Consider the following 16,429-nt stretch of genomic DNA (forward strand, 5'->3'; position numbering starts at 1 on the left):
GGGTCCCCGGGGTTGGGGTAGGGGCCACTAGCAATGGCACCCTCAGAAAACAGCTTTGCTTAGGAGGTGCAAGTCCCCAGCAAGATGAAGAAGCCAGAGGGAAGGGACCCAAGGCATGTATTCCAGAGGCAGTCCTTGAAGAACCTCTCAGAAACAGCCTGGGGACCTGTTTTGAGAAGAGTAGGCTAATTTCTAGCAGTAAAGCCGGTAGGGACTTTGGCCATAATAATTTGGAAATAAAAAGATGGTGCAGCCTTGTTTGGCTGTCACAAGTTGGTGAGGCCAGGAACATGTGGGACCCATTGGGAGAAGTTTCCGCTAATGCTGTCACCTCTCCAGGAACAAGACTGGTGGCTTTTTTAAAGGGCGGGCGAGAGGCAAGCAAGCCATGCAAACTGGAAAACTAAGGCATTCTTTCAAACATAGACTGGATGATTATATTCCTAACTGATGCCAATCCTAACTCACGAACTGCTTAAGAAATGAAATCCAGATAAATTTGTTCTTTTTTGCCCTTCTTAAAAATATCAAAAGCTAATATTTTGCAGACGGCTCTATTCTGGCCATGCTGCCCAGGCCTCGTGGGGTCCAAAACAAACACACCTGATCTAGATTTGGTCAGCTTCAGGAGGCCAGAGAAGTGGCCAAGGAATTAACAGAGGAATCTGAAGATTGTTCTTTATCCTGAAAGGCCCCAACTTGAAATAGTTCCTGCTTTGGAGGAGGTGTGTGAGTATGTGGCAAGGAGAGGGGAGCAGGGCTGTGGGGTTGATGGTTTTGAATCCATTCTGGTTAGTGTAAAAAGAATTTGATGTTGACCTGAGATTGGAAACAGTTCTGGCTCCTTCTCCATGGTGATGAGTATTTGTAATCTTTTCTCTTTGCAGTCAAAGGTCTCAATGAAGAGTGATTACTGGTGACATTCAGTTTCTGGTGAAAACTTTGCTCTGGGGACTAGCAGGCAGTTGTGTTGGAGACAATACTTTCAAGGTAATGATTTTCTATACCGCAGAATCTCAAAAATCTGTTTTCCATGGATTACATGTCAGCAGACTAATGTCAACGGTCCTTTGCAGATTGTTATTTTAACAATGTGGGGGTGTTTGCTGGAATTGGTGGTTTCTACCTTCATCTTAGGAAATCACTGATTTTGGTAATTCAATGACAAAATGATGGATTAGCCAAGATCTTGTACATGAAGCAGGGAAAAAAAGCTAAGTATGTGGATGGCAAGCAGTGCATTCCTAATTCCTAAGCGCGTGACCTTAGCAATATGGGTGCTGACTTTTAGGAAGCTCTCAAAGGGGTCAAAGTTCTTCCTGTGGCTTTCTCGCAGCTCCAGCCTACACAGTCCAGATCCCCGTTTCCTCTGCATCCCCTTTACCATCTGAGCTATGGCTATCTCCTTTCTTAGTGTGGTTTCTCCCAGAAACAGGCCCTAGTACACGTAGTTTATTTAGGAAGAGTCCCTGGCAAGACTGGTGGGGGAGTGGGAACGTGAACCAAGAAAGGGTACAATGTCAAGCCAGCTACCACGTGGGCAACTAGAGCGCAACTCCTCCGGGACCTCTGGGAGCCAGCGGGGGACGCACGCCTCAGAGTAGTCCTTATTGAGGGGTCACAACAACTTCCGGCAATTATTGGTTGAGGCCTTGGAGGAGGGGCTGCTGGTTCCCCATCACTTCTAGCCTGTCCCCTGAGCAGAGCAGGCTTGCATCATCAGAGAATATTCTTAGGCAGAGCTGGAAGTGCTAGCAGATACGGCCACACACTAGCTTGCACAGACATGGTACAGTGGTAAGGTCTGCAAAGTGGCCACAAGCACTGGTTTAGTGAAGATGAAGCCACTGCCTCTAGGGGAAACACAGGGCTAGGTTCCTGTGAGCTTCAGGTCACAGTATCTCACCAATTGATCAATATATCACCTTGTTTTTCTTCCTCCTTAAATTTGCATACAATGATTCCCTAAGAAGTTCTTTGTTTCATCAGCCTTTTAGAGACTGGCCCTATTTAATCCCATCTAGAAATAGTATCATTGACTTCAGAATAATTTAGAGTAAGCAAAGCCTCTGGGCATGAATTTAAGCACATTTAATCATAAGCCACATTGGAGGGCAGGTAACTTGAGCTCATTAAATAAGGTGTTGATTCATTAACGATGAACTCACAGCCAACAGCACTATAACTTATGCCCAAATGAAGCTTATCTAACACATATTTTCTCCACAAGGCACAGCACAGCCTTCTTACACTTGACAGCCCTTGATCATTGCATTGGAGGGCCATTTTGAACAGCAAAACCACCTACAAGAAGCACAAAGATGTGAAAAACGTGGCACTAAATATACCATAAAAGGGCACTTAGTTGTAGTATGAGAGCTGGAAGAAGGCAGAGCACTGCCTTGCTTGACCCCTGCTGGCACATGCGTGTAGGGTGACTTAAATTTTTCGCCGCTCTGTGCATGTCTGTGAATAACCACGGAAGTGTTGCAAGTATTGATTTTGGGGTTACATATACATTTAGTGAGTAGGTGAATTTGCAAACGCAGAGCCTGTGAACAATGAGGATCAGCTGTACTTGAAAGGATGTGGGAGTGTTTGGATAGCATCTGTTCTACCTTTCATTTCCTCTTCTGTGTCTGAAAAATCTTACTACTGCCTACAGTTAATATAGTCTTTTTTCACAGACAGAGCTAATTCTTTGGTAACCAAGCCAGGGAAGAGAGGCAGAAGAAATTATTAATAAATATTCCATTTGGGCCACTACATGGTTTCTTACAGTCTGACTGTTCTTGGGCGTGGGGTTTGTTTTATGGCCCAGTAGACATGAAGCAGGAAAGAATAGGGACCTAAAGAGGAGAGGCAGAAAAACCTAATAAATTTCCATACAAACACAACCCAGCAGAAAAAACCTGGAGCAGCAAAAAATCTGGACTCATGTAGACAAGTTATCAGTAGGCAGCTAATGCCTGCTGGTGTGATGGGAATGTGGTTTGTACTATTCACCCATCAGCTATGGAAACACCGGAAGCATGTGCCCACTGACTGCATGAACAAGTCATGGGAATGCAGCTTACAATGTCCACCAGGCAGAAGAAAAGCAGAAAAACAGAATATTCTCACACTATCCTCCTCTTTTCATAATCCCTCACAGGAGCAATAGTCAGGAGCCAATCACCACTGGACAGCAACCCCTAACCCCCTAAGAAAATCAAATTACCCAACAGAGCCTCCCTGTTTTGTCTCAAATATACCAATCAGCGCAGATCCTGGAGTCCTGTACACCCCTACCCACTAAACAGGGAACCCCTTGAAAATGCCTGCCTTACATTCTAAAGGCATATTTCTGTTCTCTTGCTTTATGTTCTCCCCCTCCTCACCCAATAAATTCTTTGCTTGCCTAATTTGTGACTCGTACTTGAATTTTTTCTTGCTATGAAGCCAAGAACCTAGATACCAGTTTTGGTAATAAACATGAATGACTTAGCAGTCCTTATTTTTCTATTGACTGTATTTGAATAGAAACCAGACTGAAAACATTGGCTCACATTCTCCATGCTGGGGTGAGCTAGTCTCTTGCTGTCTTAATTTCCCTTTTTGGAGTTATATATTGGAAAAGAATCCATGACATCAGAAGCTCTTTAACTCTTCTTAATGGGATCAGATTTCACTCAGCGCAGTGAGAGAGTTCATGACGTGTTGCTGTAATGGTAAGTGCCACTTTGACCTTTGCCATCTGGGGACACTGGGGACGCAAACCATTTCAAAGGCTCGTCCTAGAATGATGGAAACAATGCATCCTCTGCAGCCCTTGGTCCCTGGGCCTGTTTTTACTTTCTTGGTGCTGTGCCTTGCACAATCCTCCAGCCATTTAGGAAGTTGGGGACAGGCCTCCCTTTTTGGGGGAAGCCTGATGGAATACTGTTGCGTGGAGAGAGACTGAAAAATAAGCAAACTGTCTTTAAATGGAACAGAGATGAGAACATCTCTTGAGGTATATTTAAGAAACCAACAGATTTTGCTGGGTTGACCGGAGAAGGGGAAATTACACTACTGATACAAGTACAAGGCCCCCAAAACTTTTACGGGACACGCATTTGTGGTAACCTATTACTCCACCAAAAAGGCCTACCTGAGGAACCCTCATGCTGGATTTTCAGGGGACTTGGCAGAAGAGCTGCGGGCTCAACCCCAGGAGTCTTCTTTGTGCTAGCTTCTCAACCAGTTTATAAGCAGCACAAGGCTGGGGAACTCTTTCCTATGGACTTCCGTGCTTTCCACAGGGCCTTGAAATTAACAGATGTGCACCAATGGCTGAATGAATGAATCACAAGACCTAGAGTTGCCACCACCATTCCTGATCATAATAGCCCCAATTCCCTACTTGCTCACGCCTAATGGCTTGCCCAAACTGAGGAGAAACTGTGAGAAAGGCTACTACTATGTTTGGCATGGAATAGTTCACCACAACTTTTGCCCTCAGCCCGTATACAATTAAGTTACCTTTCCTAGAGATATTTTTTAAAAAAATAGGATTCACTTTAAAAAATTATAGCAGAGTTGTGTTTTTATTTTTATTTTTTTAAAGATTTATTTTTTATTTATTTCTCTCCCTTTCCCCCTGCCCTGCCTCACTGTTTGCTCTCTGTGTCCATTTGTTGTGTGTTCTTCTGTGTCCGCTTGCATTCTTGTCAGCAGCACCGGGAAGTTGTGTCTCTTTTTGTTGCAACATCTTATGTCAGCTCTCCATGTGAGCGGCACCACTCCTGGGCAGGCTGCACTTTTTTTCGGGCAGGGTGGCTCTCCTTGCAGGGACGACTCCTTGCGTGAGGGGCTCCACTACACGGGGGATGCCCCTGCATGGCATGGCACTCCTTGCACACATCGGCACTGCAAATGGGCCAGCTCACCACATGGGACAGGAGGCCCCGGATTTGAACCCTGGACCTCCCATATGGTAGGCGGACGCCCTATCAGTTGAGCCAAATCTGCTTCCCTGGAGTTGTGTTTTTAAATTGTCCTTCCTGCCTTCTTTCCTTATTCACTCACTCTTTTGTTGTTGTTTTTTAATTAACTTATTAAATTAACATCCAGAAAATTAGACTTTATTGTTTGTGTGTGTGTGTTCATACAGTTCTATGACTTTTAACACATACAGATTTGTGTTACCACCATCATGATCAGGATACCCAACAGTTCTATCACCCCAAAACACTCCCTCAGGCTGCCTGGATGAAATCACACCCTATCCGACTCCAGCTCTCTGTCAGGACAGTTTGGACTTTTCCAGAATGTCACATAAATGGAATTATGCAGTAGGTACCTTTTGAGACTGGCTTCTTTCGCTCAGCATGATACCTTTGAGATTCATCCAAATTGTTTCATGTATAAACAGTTTGTTCTTTTTGTATTGCTGAGTAGCATTCTACTGTACGCGGGCATCACAGTTTATTTACCCATTCATCTGTTGGAAGATATTTATGTTGTTTCCAGTTGGGGGGGGAGTTTATAAATAGAATTGCTATATAAATCTATGTATAAGTTTTTGTGTGAACATAAGTTTCCATTTCTCTAGGTAAATAGTTGAGTTGTGCATTATATGTTTAACTTTATAAGAAACTGCCATATTGTTTTCCAACATAGCTGGTCAGTTTTCATTTCCATCAGCATTGTATATGAGTTCTAGTCATTTCATATACTTGTCTGCATTTGGTATTTTCTAGTAAAAATTTAAAAATTGTAACTATTCCGAAAAGGATATAGTGATATCTCACCCTGGTTTTAATTTACATTTTCCCAATGGCTAATGTTGAACATCTTTGTATGTGCTCATTTGCCATCTGTGTATCCTCTCTGGTGAAGTGTCCAAGTATTTTGTCCTTTTTAAAAATAAGCTGTTTTCTAAATATTGAATTCTGACAGTTTTTAAAATTATTTCATAATTTTATATTTTGAATGATATTTGAAAATATTTGTTCCCAGTCTATTGCTTGTCTTTTCATTCTCTTTATAGAGTTAATCACAGAACAAAAGTTTTTAATTTTGATAAATGCCATCTATCACTTTTTCTTTTATAGATTATGCTTTTGGTATCATATCTAAGAACTTGTTGCCTCATGCTAGGTCATGAAGAGTTTCTTCTATGTTTTCTTTCAAAATTTTACGGTTTGACATTTTATCTTTAGATCATTTAGATCTATAATCAGTTTTGACTTATTTTTTGTATATTGTGTGAGATTTAGTTTTTCTTTACTTCATACATAGATGCCCAATTGTTCCAACACCATTTGTTGAAAGGACTATTTTTTTCCTCCATTGCCTTGGCACCTTTGTTGAAAATCAATTCATCTTAAATATACGGATCTATTCTTGGACTTTCTATTCTGTTCTATTGATCTATGCATCTTTTTTTCCCCCAACACCACACTGTCTTCATTACAGCAGCTTTATAGTAAGTCTTAAAATTGAGTGGTGTGAGTCCTGCAGTTTTCTTCTTCTTCTTCTTCTCTTTTGAGGTACCAGGGCTGGGGATTGAACCCAGAACCTCATATGTGGGAAGCCGGCACTAAGCCACCTGTTTCTATTTATAAACTCCCCCCCAACTGGAAACAACATAAATATCTTCCAACAGATGAATGGGTAAATAAATTCTGGTGCCCACGTACAGTAGAATGCTACTCAGCAATACAAAAAGAACAAATTGTTTATACATGAAACAATTTGGCAACCCTGAGTTGTTTTTTAAATTTGTTTCCTTGTTGTTTGTTTTGTTTTGTTTTTAGGAGGCACCAGGAACCAAACCTGGGCTCTCCCATGTGGGAAGCAGGCGCTCAACTGCTTGAGCCACATCCACTCCCTCCTTTTTTTAAAAAAATATTTGTGGCTATTCTAGTTGTTTTGCCTTTTCTTTTTTTTTAAAGATTTATTTTTATTTATTTATTTAATTCCCCTCCCCTTCCCCAGTTGTCTGTTTTCTGTGTCTTTTTGCTGCGTCTTGTTCCTTTGTCCGCTTCTGTTGTCGTCAGTGGCACGGGAAGGTGGGCGGCGCCATTCCTCAGCAGGCTGAACTTTCTTTCGCGCTGGGCAACTCTCCTTATGGGTGCACTCTTTGCGCGTGGGGCTCCCCTACACGGAGGACACCCCTGCGTGGCAGGGCACTCCTTGTGTGCATCAGAACTGCGCATGGGCCAGCTCCACATGGGTCAAGGAGGCCTGGGGTTTGAACCACGGACCTCCAATGTGGTAGACGGATGCCCTAACTGCTGGGCCAAAGTCCGTTTCCCTGTTTTGCCTTTTCATATATACTTTCACCTTTTCTGTATCTATGAAAACTTCTGCTGAGATTTATATTAGAATTGCATTTTTATATATATTTTTCTTTATTAATTGCATTAACTAGGACTTCCAGTACTATGTTAAATAGGAGTGATCAGAGTAGATAACCTTGTCTCTCTTGCTGATATTAGAGGAAAAGCATTAAATTATTTACCTTCAGGTACGTTGTTAGCTGTACGTATTTCTTAGAGGCCCTTCTTTAGGATGAGGAAATTCCCTTCAAATTCTAATTTGTGGAAAGCTTTCTTTTTTTTTAAAATCAGGAATAAGTTTAAATTTTGTTAAATACGTTTTCTCCATCAGTTGACTTGGTCAGATGACTTTTCTTCCTTAGTCTGTTAAATGGTAGATTACATTTATTAGTTTTTAATACTGAACCAAACTTGTATTCTTGAGATAAATCTCACTTGGTTGTGGTGTATTATTCTTTTTATATACTTCTGGGTTTGACATGCTAGTATTTTTAAGTATATATCTATGAGGGACATTGGTGTATAGTTTCATTTTCTTGTGATGTCTTTTATTTATTTATATATTTTTGCTTGAAGATCAGGATAATACTGGTTTCATAAAATGAGTTTGGAAGTATTACCTCTTGTAGTTTCTGGAAGAGATTTTGTAGAATTGGTGTTATATATTACATACACATTTGGTAGAGTTTTTCAATGAAATCATCTTAACCTGGAGATTTCTTTTTCAGATGACTTCCTCTTTGTTCAGATAAAATAATTTCTATTGTTTTGTCTTCAAGTTCATGGACTCTTTCTTCTGTTATCCCCATTTTGCTTTTAAGTCCATTTGCTACTTTATTTTTCAGTACATAAATTTCCATTTGTTTCTTCTTTACACTTTTTTTAAAGATTTATTTTATTTTTCCCCATCCCTTCATTGTTTGCATTCGCTATGTCTGCTTGTCTTCCTTGTTTCTTTAGGAGGCACTGGGAACCGAACCTGGAAACTCTGATGTGGGAGGGAGGTGCCCAATTGCTTGAGCCATCTCTGTCCCCTGCTTTGCTGTGTCTCTCATTATGGTTTTTTTTCCTCCCCCCCCTCCTCCCCCACCCTGCTGTTTTTGCTGTCTGTGTCCATTCACTGTGTGATCTTTTGTATCTATTTCTCTTTTTGTCTTTTCTTCTTGTTTTTCTCCTCTAGGATTCACCAGAATTTAATCCTGGGGACCTCTGATGTGGAGAGAGGTTCCCTGTCAATTTTGCCACCTTAGCTCCTGGTCTCTGCTGCGCTTCACTTTGATGCTCCCCTTTGTCTCTCTTTTGTTGCATCATCATCTTGCTGCATGTCTCCCTTGCGCGGGCACTGGCTCACCTTGCAGGCACTTGGCTTGCTGAACAGGCACTTGGCTTGCCATGCGAGCACTGGCTTGCTGCATGGGCACTGGCTAACTGTGTGGGCGATGGCTCACTATGCGGGCACACGGTTTGCCACGCAGGCACTTGCACGGGCACTTGGCTCACCATGAGGGCACTTGGCTTGCCATGGAGGCACTCGGTTTGCTGTGTGGGCACCCACATGGGCACTCAGCTCACTGTGCAGGCTCTTGGCAGAGGCCTTATCACTTGAGCTGCATTCGCCTCCCTTTCATTATGTTTTTCTGCTTGTGTTTCTTGTTGTGTCATCTCACTGCATCAGCTCACTGCACTTGCCCATTGTGCCAGCTCACTGTGTTCCTTAAGAGGCACAAGGTACCGAGCCAGGGACCTCCCATGTGGCAGGTGCGAGCCCAATCGCTTGAGCCACATCCACTTCCTCTTCTTTACATTTTCTATTTTGTTGTTGAGACTTTCTGTCTTTCCATTTGTTTTAATAGCTGCTTTCATTTTTTGTCTAATAATTCCACCAACTGTGTCAGTTTGGAGTTGGTACCTGTTGACTGTTTTTCCATCTAAGTTAAAATTTTCTTAGTTCTTTTTATGCTGAGTAATTTCTTATCACATCCTGACCATTTTCAGGGTCTTGTTTAAATCCTAAAAAGACTTGATTTTTGCTTGTTTTAGCAATCAACCTGGTTAGATTTAGGTCATAAATTCTACAAAATTTCAATAAGCCTTTTTTTTTTGCATTAAAGTTCCAGTGTCAGTTCTGTTTTCAAATGCTTTGCAGTGCTACATCTGTCTCCTAGTGGGCAATCTCATCATTCAGTTCTCTAAGTCTTTGGTATACTCTTTAGATCCATGCATCCACAGCCTCAAAGGTAAGCCAAGGATATTATATATGGCTGTGTGGAAATGGGAATCACTGTCTTGATCTGTGATCTACTTGACACATCCTGATTCCTTGAGGCCCCACTTCTGTATCTACCAACAGAAGGCCAGGGCTTTCATTTCTCTTTGCTGCTGTACAATCCCCATAACTCTGGCTGCATCTGGAGCCAAGTGGTGGGAGGACAGAGAGAGATAAAAATCGATAGAATTCACCCCCATGTTCTTGGTACCATAATCTCCTCTAGGCAAAGAAGATATCCCTCTATCAGAGCCCAAGGCTCCTGTTTGGCCATTGCTGTTGTCACTATCACAACTGCCACTGCCAACAGAGGATTTCCTGGGGTGACAGTTTGATGGTGCTTTGAATTCTGGTCTTCTTCCCCAAGCTGTCTGCTACCATTTATTTTTCAGAGTTCTCAAATTGCTCCAAGTATTCTGTCCAGGGTTTATAGTTGCCTTCAGTGGGAAAGACAGAAGGGTCTATCTTGCCCTAAACTGGAACCTGTCAATGTTCTTTATAAAAAGCAGTCCATCTCACTGGCCAGGTGTACAGTTAGGGCTGAAAAGTCTCATCCCTAATATTTGGTTTATTTCTCTTTCTTATCAGATGAGCAGACTCAATTTCTCTCTTTTATCCAGCCTATTAGCCTATTCTGTCTATTCTGTTTTTAATTCCTTAACAAACCCCAAACATCTGTGTCCATGTGATCTTCGGATCTACCTGTCAGGCCAATTCTTCAACACTGAATCTATCCCATTCCCTGCCTTTTTCCTCCTGCCCCTTGAGCGCTGTGGACCTGTCCCACATCAGATCCATATCATACAAATTCTATCGGCATTGCTGCTATATGGCGATACTTGTTGCATTTATCTGATGTCATTTGGTGTTTGAAATTGCATAATCTTAAGCTGTTTTCATTAAATTCAGGAACAAGACTCATATTAGCCAATAGCAATTCAGAAATTCTAGTGTAAACAACAAGACAAGAAAATGTAATACTAAATATAAATATTGGCAAAAAATGTGTTTTTTTGGTAATGAATATGATTGTATACATAGAAAACTCAAGAAACCATAGCAATACAAAATCTACTATAGTAAAAAGGAGAATTTGGTAAGATGGCTGGGTATAAGATAAATATTTTTTTATTGGTCTGTTTTCTTTTATTAGGCACTGCCTATGTTCTTGAGAGATCTTGTTGCTCTAATAAGATAATATTTTTAAGAGATATTTTTCCTACTCCAGCAAATGGAAAAAGTACTCTATTCACAATGGCAGCAACATTTTGATATACTGAGGATTAAATTTAATGAATTGAAATGATTTAAAATGATATCAAAAAGAATATCTGAAAATAGAAGCATAGTATTTATTGGCTAGGAAATAGCATACAGGAATACAAAAGCTGATAAAAATGTAAATAGCTATCACCTTTTGGCATGGTAATCTGGTTATATTTATTAAAAATGTAATATTCTTCATCCTAGTAGTCCTACTCCTAGGATCTAGTCCAAGTTTGGCAAATTGCGATCTGCAGGCCAAATCTGTCCTGTGCATTTTGTATAGCTATGGGCTATTAGCTAAGAAAGGTTTTTATATTTTATAGGGTTGTAAAGAGACTACATGTGACCTGCAAAGCTTAAAATATTTATTATCTGGTCCTTTAGAGAGAAAGCTTCCATAGCAGTAAAAGTACCAGTACATCAGGATATATGTGTATGGGTGTTTATTGCACCATATTTTATATGGCAGAAAAATGAAAACTAAGTAAATGCCTGTCAACTGGAAAATGGTTGAAGATGTTGTGGTATATCCATTCCATAGAATATTATGCAGCCACTAAAAATAATTATAGCCAAACAAACTGATTTGGAAGAATTTTCACTCTATACACACATGCATACACACATACAGAATGCAGAGAAGTGTACATAATATGCATTTTTTTATCTTTTATTTTTATTTATTTATTTTTTTAAAAGATTTATTTATTTATTTAATTCCCCCCCCCCCCCCCCTCCCCTGGTTGTCTGTTCTTGGTGTCTATTCGGTGCGTCTTGTTTCTTTGTCCGCTTCTGTTGTCGTTAGCGGCATGGGAAGTGTGGGCGGCGCCATTCCTGGGCAGGCTGCTCTTTCTTTTCACGCTGGGCGGCTTTTCCTCATGGGCGCACTCCTTGCGCGTGGGGCTCCCCTACGCGGGGGACACCCCTGCATGGCAGGGCACTCCTTGCGCGCATCAGCACTGTGCATGGCCAGCTCCACACGGGTCAAGGAGGCCCGGGGTTTGAACCGCGGACCTCCCATATGGTAGACGGACGCCCTAACCACTGGGCCAAAGTCCGTTTCCCCTTTTATTTTTTTATAAAGCAAGCAATGCTAATCCCCCATATAAGGATGTGCATATTAATAAAATTATATAGACATGGAGAAGGGAATTTGAATGTCAGGCTAAGAGGTTTGGTGATGGGTAGGCCTCAGAGGTTTTAGAGAAGGAGTGAAGAGGAGAAGGACTAGGTTGGAGCGGGGCTTGAGCATATTAATCTTTATAGTGCAATTGTCACTGCTAGTTACCACAAGTTCTAATTTAAATGTGCTCAACTTTCTGTGGACTCCTGCCAAATCTGTGGATCCCCTTACCACCAAACTCTTCCCTTCAATGGATTTCCTAATTTGGAAACGGTATCCTTGGGTTCCTCTTGTTAGCAGCTGAACAACTTTGTGGCTTTGGCATCAGTTTGAGCCAACTCTGATTCTGAGCTCCTCCCTCTGCAATCCTCCCTCTCACCCAGTGACAATGGCACAAAAGTGTCGCCATGTTTGTCTTGCTAAGGCCTGCCTAGGGAGTCACCGTCATGCCCCAGCTTGTGGCTGTTAGGCAGAAGGCTTCCCCCAAAGCAGCTCTGCCCTCTGTGGATACGGTACCTGGCCTCTTAGGTGCTGAACCCTTCTTTGCATAGTGATAAAGCATCTTCAGTGGGAGTTGATAAAGGTTTGGCTCTAATGATCTTACTGGGGTTGAGGGGAAGAAGGAAGCTAAACCCCTCCCAACTCCTCTCCACGATGTATTTTTTTTCCTTTTTACAAGTTTGTTATTTATTTCTGCAAGAATACATTGCTTAGAACCTCCAAGTATAGACCTGGTCTTGCTTTAGATTACTGGGGCAGGTAGGTCATAAACTTTATGTTTTTGATATCCCTTGCCTATTAACTTTACTTATTAAATTACCCATGTGCACAGTTGTTCTCTAATTACCTGCTTTGGTCTCACAAAAAGACACTAGTATTTGCTAATGCATTCTAGGTACTGCCACTTTCTAATTATTTATTAGCAGGTTTCCTAGACTTCAACATCATTCCAGTATGTGTTAATAAACTGTTTTGCAAAACATGATTAAATTTTTAAAATATTTGGACATCATTAAAGATGTCTTCAATTAGGATTAAATTATGAAATGTCTTTACCTCATCACAAAGCTTATGTTTTCAGCAATAAAATCAGCAGATGTGTGGTCTGGTAAAAGGTTAACTGTCTGCATGCAGGAGTCATTTATTCACAGCGTGGCTAGTGTCAACAAGACAAAGGGTCTGAAATCACCATGCCCAGTTTTGACCCATGAATATTTTAGTGAGAATCCATTCAATGTGACCAAGTTTGTCTTACATGTCTTCCCTGGGGTAGAATTGTGATGAGGCAGGGTCGATAACTCCTAATTCTGAACAACTTTAAAAAAAGGAGCAGTCAAACCAATCTCACCCCAGGTCTTCCTTAAAAATAGAGAAAAACTACTGTTATAAGGATTCTTTCCAAAATCTTAAGTGAAAATCAAAACAAGTGACAGACTGGAAGAAAACATCTACTACATATTCCATAGACAAAGGCCCAATATCCAGAAGATAGAAAGAGGTCCCCCAAATCAAAAAGAAAAAAAAAATCAACCAACTAATGAGCAAAGAATTTGAGACAAATGAAAAAGCACAGACTCCCGCTAGCTGTCAGAGAACTGCAAATTAAAACAATAATGAAATACCATTTTTTTTGCTCTTCAATTGGCAGAACCTATAATGGCAGATATTATCATGTACAAGCAAGGATGCAGGGAAATCGGCACTGTCACACTAATGGGAAAATAAACTAATGAAACCCTTTGGGAGAGCAACTTCAGAACACTCATGAAAATGAATAATATATATACATTCCTGTTCCCCTCAGTTCCATTTGCAGGCAACCATTCCAAAGAAACACATCTATACACAAAATGCACTGCTTGTTCAGGATAGAGAAATGGTGAAAAAATTAAATGTCTGTTACAAGGGAGGAGATAAATACCCATTGCTTATCTATACTTAAAAGCAGCTTTATAAAAAATGGCAAGGTAGACCCAAGCTCCCTGTTAAATGAAAAAAACAAGGTGCAGAATAACATTTATATTTACATTACGGTTCCATTTACACAACAAAACAAGATCTCGTGTGTGTGTGTGTGTGCATGGGTGTGTGCTTGCACACAGAGGGGATCGAAGGACATACATCAAATTCAGAGTGGCTACTCCTTCCGGGGGTTGGGCACGAGACCGAGAGGAAATGAAGGGGGCTCTTATATTTTGCTATGTATGTTAATGTATTATTTGAACCTTCTATGGCAATATCACTCAAGAAATTTAAGAGACAAAATGAAACCACAAAGAATCCATGATTTCCTAAACTCAGCTCAGGAGAGAGACCCTAGGAAGGTAAGTTCACTCTCCTTGACTTAGTCCTAGTCTAGCTCCAGTTCACCTTTCTGCTTTTGTCTTTGGGTTGTGAGTTTTCCTGCACTCTGGCTAAGAGCATTGACCTTGGAGCCCAGTAGGAATTGGGTTCAAGCCTGACTCCACCCCCTACTCACGGTGTACTGGTCCCATGTTTGCTAACCTCCTAAGCCTTGGTTTCTTCATCTGTAGTAGGGGGATAATAATAGTTCCTACCTCAAGGCTGTTTCTGAGACTTAACTGAGATACTCCTAACACGGAGCCCGGCACGGGGCACACTCTCGATGAAGAGAGCTAATATTATGCTTACACTGGGGTCCTTGACTCTTGCTGGCCCAGCGCCTGTGCTTAGACAAACAGCTTCTGCGTTCCTGACGGAGGGCTGCTAGAGTCCTGATCATTCCCAGGCCTTTCAACCCTTCCCAGCTAGCCTAACATTGACACGAAACTTCGAGGAGCTCCCAGAGCATCCCTTCCAGTGATTGTGCCTCTGACCGCTTGGTTCAGTCCAGTGCAGGTAGCTGCCCAGGCCCGACGGCTGCTATCTCCTCATGCAAACTGCCTGGCTTTGCTTACGAGAAGCCCAGTTAGGGATGCAGCCTGGAGGGGCTCGGGAGTCTCTGTGCTTGTGAAACGTGGTCCAAGAGCAGGCATCTACCTGTGGGAAGGGGCGGGCGAGTCCCTGAGCATGGACAAGTATCTCTGTGCTGCGCTTCATTCCCTCCTCTGAAGGTCTGTGCTTTAGCAGTTTGCCACGTGGCTGCCCGGGCCTATTTTTGGGTTTGCTTAAATAAGTTGTGGTGCAGATGATGCATCAGAAAGTGGGTCTGGTCCATGGGGTCATGTTACTAAGTGAAGCCACACCAAACCGAGGCTGTCTTCACTGGGAGCGGGGCGGCCGCCGTGCGGGGAGAGAGCGCCGCCTTTGTGTGTTCTCTGGTTTTGAAAGCTATCCGAGGTTTTCTGCAGGCGCCTCATCACAGTGTGCAGGGTCTTGACAGCGGACACTGCAAATCTTCTGCTTTTTTCCCCTCTTCTCTATTCAGCACCACTGGTGGGGCCCCTTAAGGTCCCTTCTACCCCAGCTGTGACTATTCCCCTTTGAGTAAGTATAAAACAATGAAGTATACTTTTCCTCCTTAGACGTGAAACATTTTACCACACTGTTTACCCCTGGCAGGTGGTAAGGTGAGCACAGCTTGTGCTGCTCTAGGAAAGGCGGTCCCCTTCCCTTTGGGAGTGCTGAAATAGCCCTCAGCCTCAAGGGACCACCCACTCACACAGCTCCTGCTAGGCCTTATCCGTGAACTTCCTGGTTTATATAGAAATTGACAATTTTCTGCGGGTTTATTCTGATGTCTAGATTACAGTATCTGTTGACAAAGTTATTTTTTAAATACTTGGGTGAAAGTGGTCATGTCAAGGAGGCACATTACTGCTATGATGAGATTAGAATGCATCAGTGGCCTGAAAATCTGAAATGACTCTCCTATGAGAAGAAATTTTATTTTAAAGTATTTCAATAAAATGAAGTAAGTATTGGGAAAATAGGTTATTTGAAAATGATTCAACTTAGAGCCTCAGCTTATACTATATTCAACAATAAATCCTAAATTAGTTGAGTGTAAAAAATGAAACAAAAATATATAAGAAAATCTAGGAATGTATTAAATAGATAGCGGGCAATGAACCATCCATCATTATTCTTGTTACAATAATCCTTTCTCAGCACAAAAGTAATGGAGGAAACCATAAAAGAAAAGATCAAAGGATTTGACCATATGAAAATAAAAACCCTGCAAACTATAATGCAATTTACAAAGACCAGTCATTTTTTATTGTTGGTAAAACAAGGGGGCAATGGCAAGGTGCTTCCTTTAAAACCTGTGAATAATGGAATTATTAACCTTAGAAGAATTTAACTAGCAAAAGTCCTCCCACAACACTCTGTAAGATAAAACTGGAGAGATGCTAGATGTCAACCCCTGTACCTGCCCAGCCACTCTCTTTTTAAAAGAGACATCACCCCAGTCACGCCCCGTGTTGCCTACGTGGCCACCTTCTCAAACATAAGACCTCTCTTTTCCCCTGGCCACAGTTGCCTGGACCAGGGGCATGTTTCTGA

The 16,429-nt window shown here is 41.8% G+C and overlaps 1 protein-coding gene and 1 long non-coding RNA gene across 2 annotated transcripts in view; one reads left to right on the top strand and one right to left on the bottom strand.

The window, feature by feature from the left end:
• Positions 1-16,429, bottom strand: part of KIF6 (kinesin family member 6) — a 484,487-nt gene that overhangs the window by 64,716 nt on the left and 403,342 nt on the right. The gene's annotated exons all lie outside the window — the stretch shown is intronic.
• The window catches only part of LOC111764582 (uncharacterized), a 49,637-nt gene continuing 34,095 nt past the window's right edge, over positions 888-16,429 (top strand). The window contains exon 1 of the long non-coding RNA XR_002797162.3: positions 888-990. This is a non-coding gene — a long non-coding RNA (uncharacterized lncRNA). The remainder of the gene's footprint in view (positions 991-16,429) is intronic.

Source organism: Dasypus novemcinctus, chromosome 11 (genome assembly GCF_030445035.2).
Source record: "Dasypus novemcinctus isolate mDasNov1 chromosome 11, mDasNov1.1.hap2, whole genome shotgun sequence".
Lineage (NCBI taxonomy): Eukaryota > Metazoa > Chordata > Mammalia > Cingulata > Dasypodidae > Dasypus > Dasypus novemcinctus.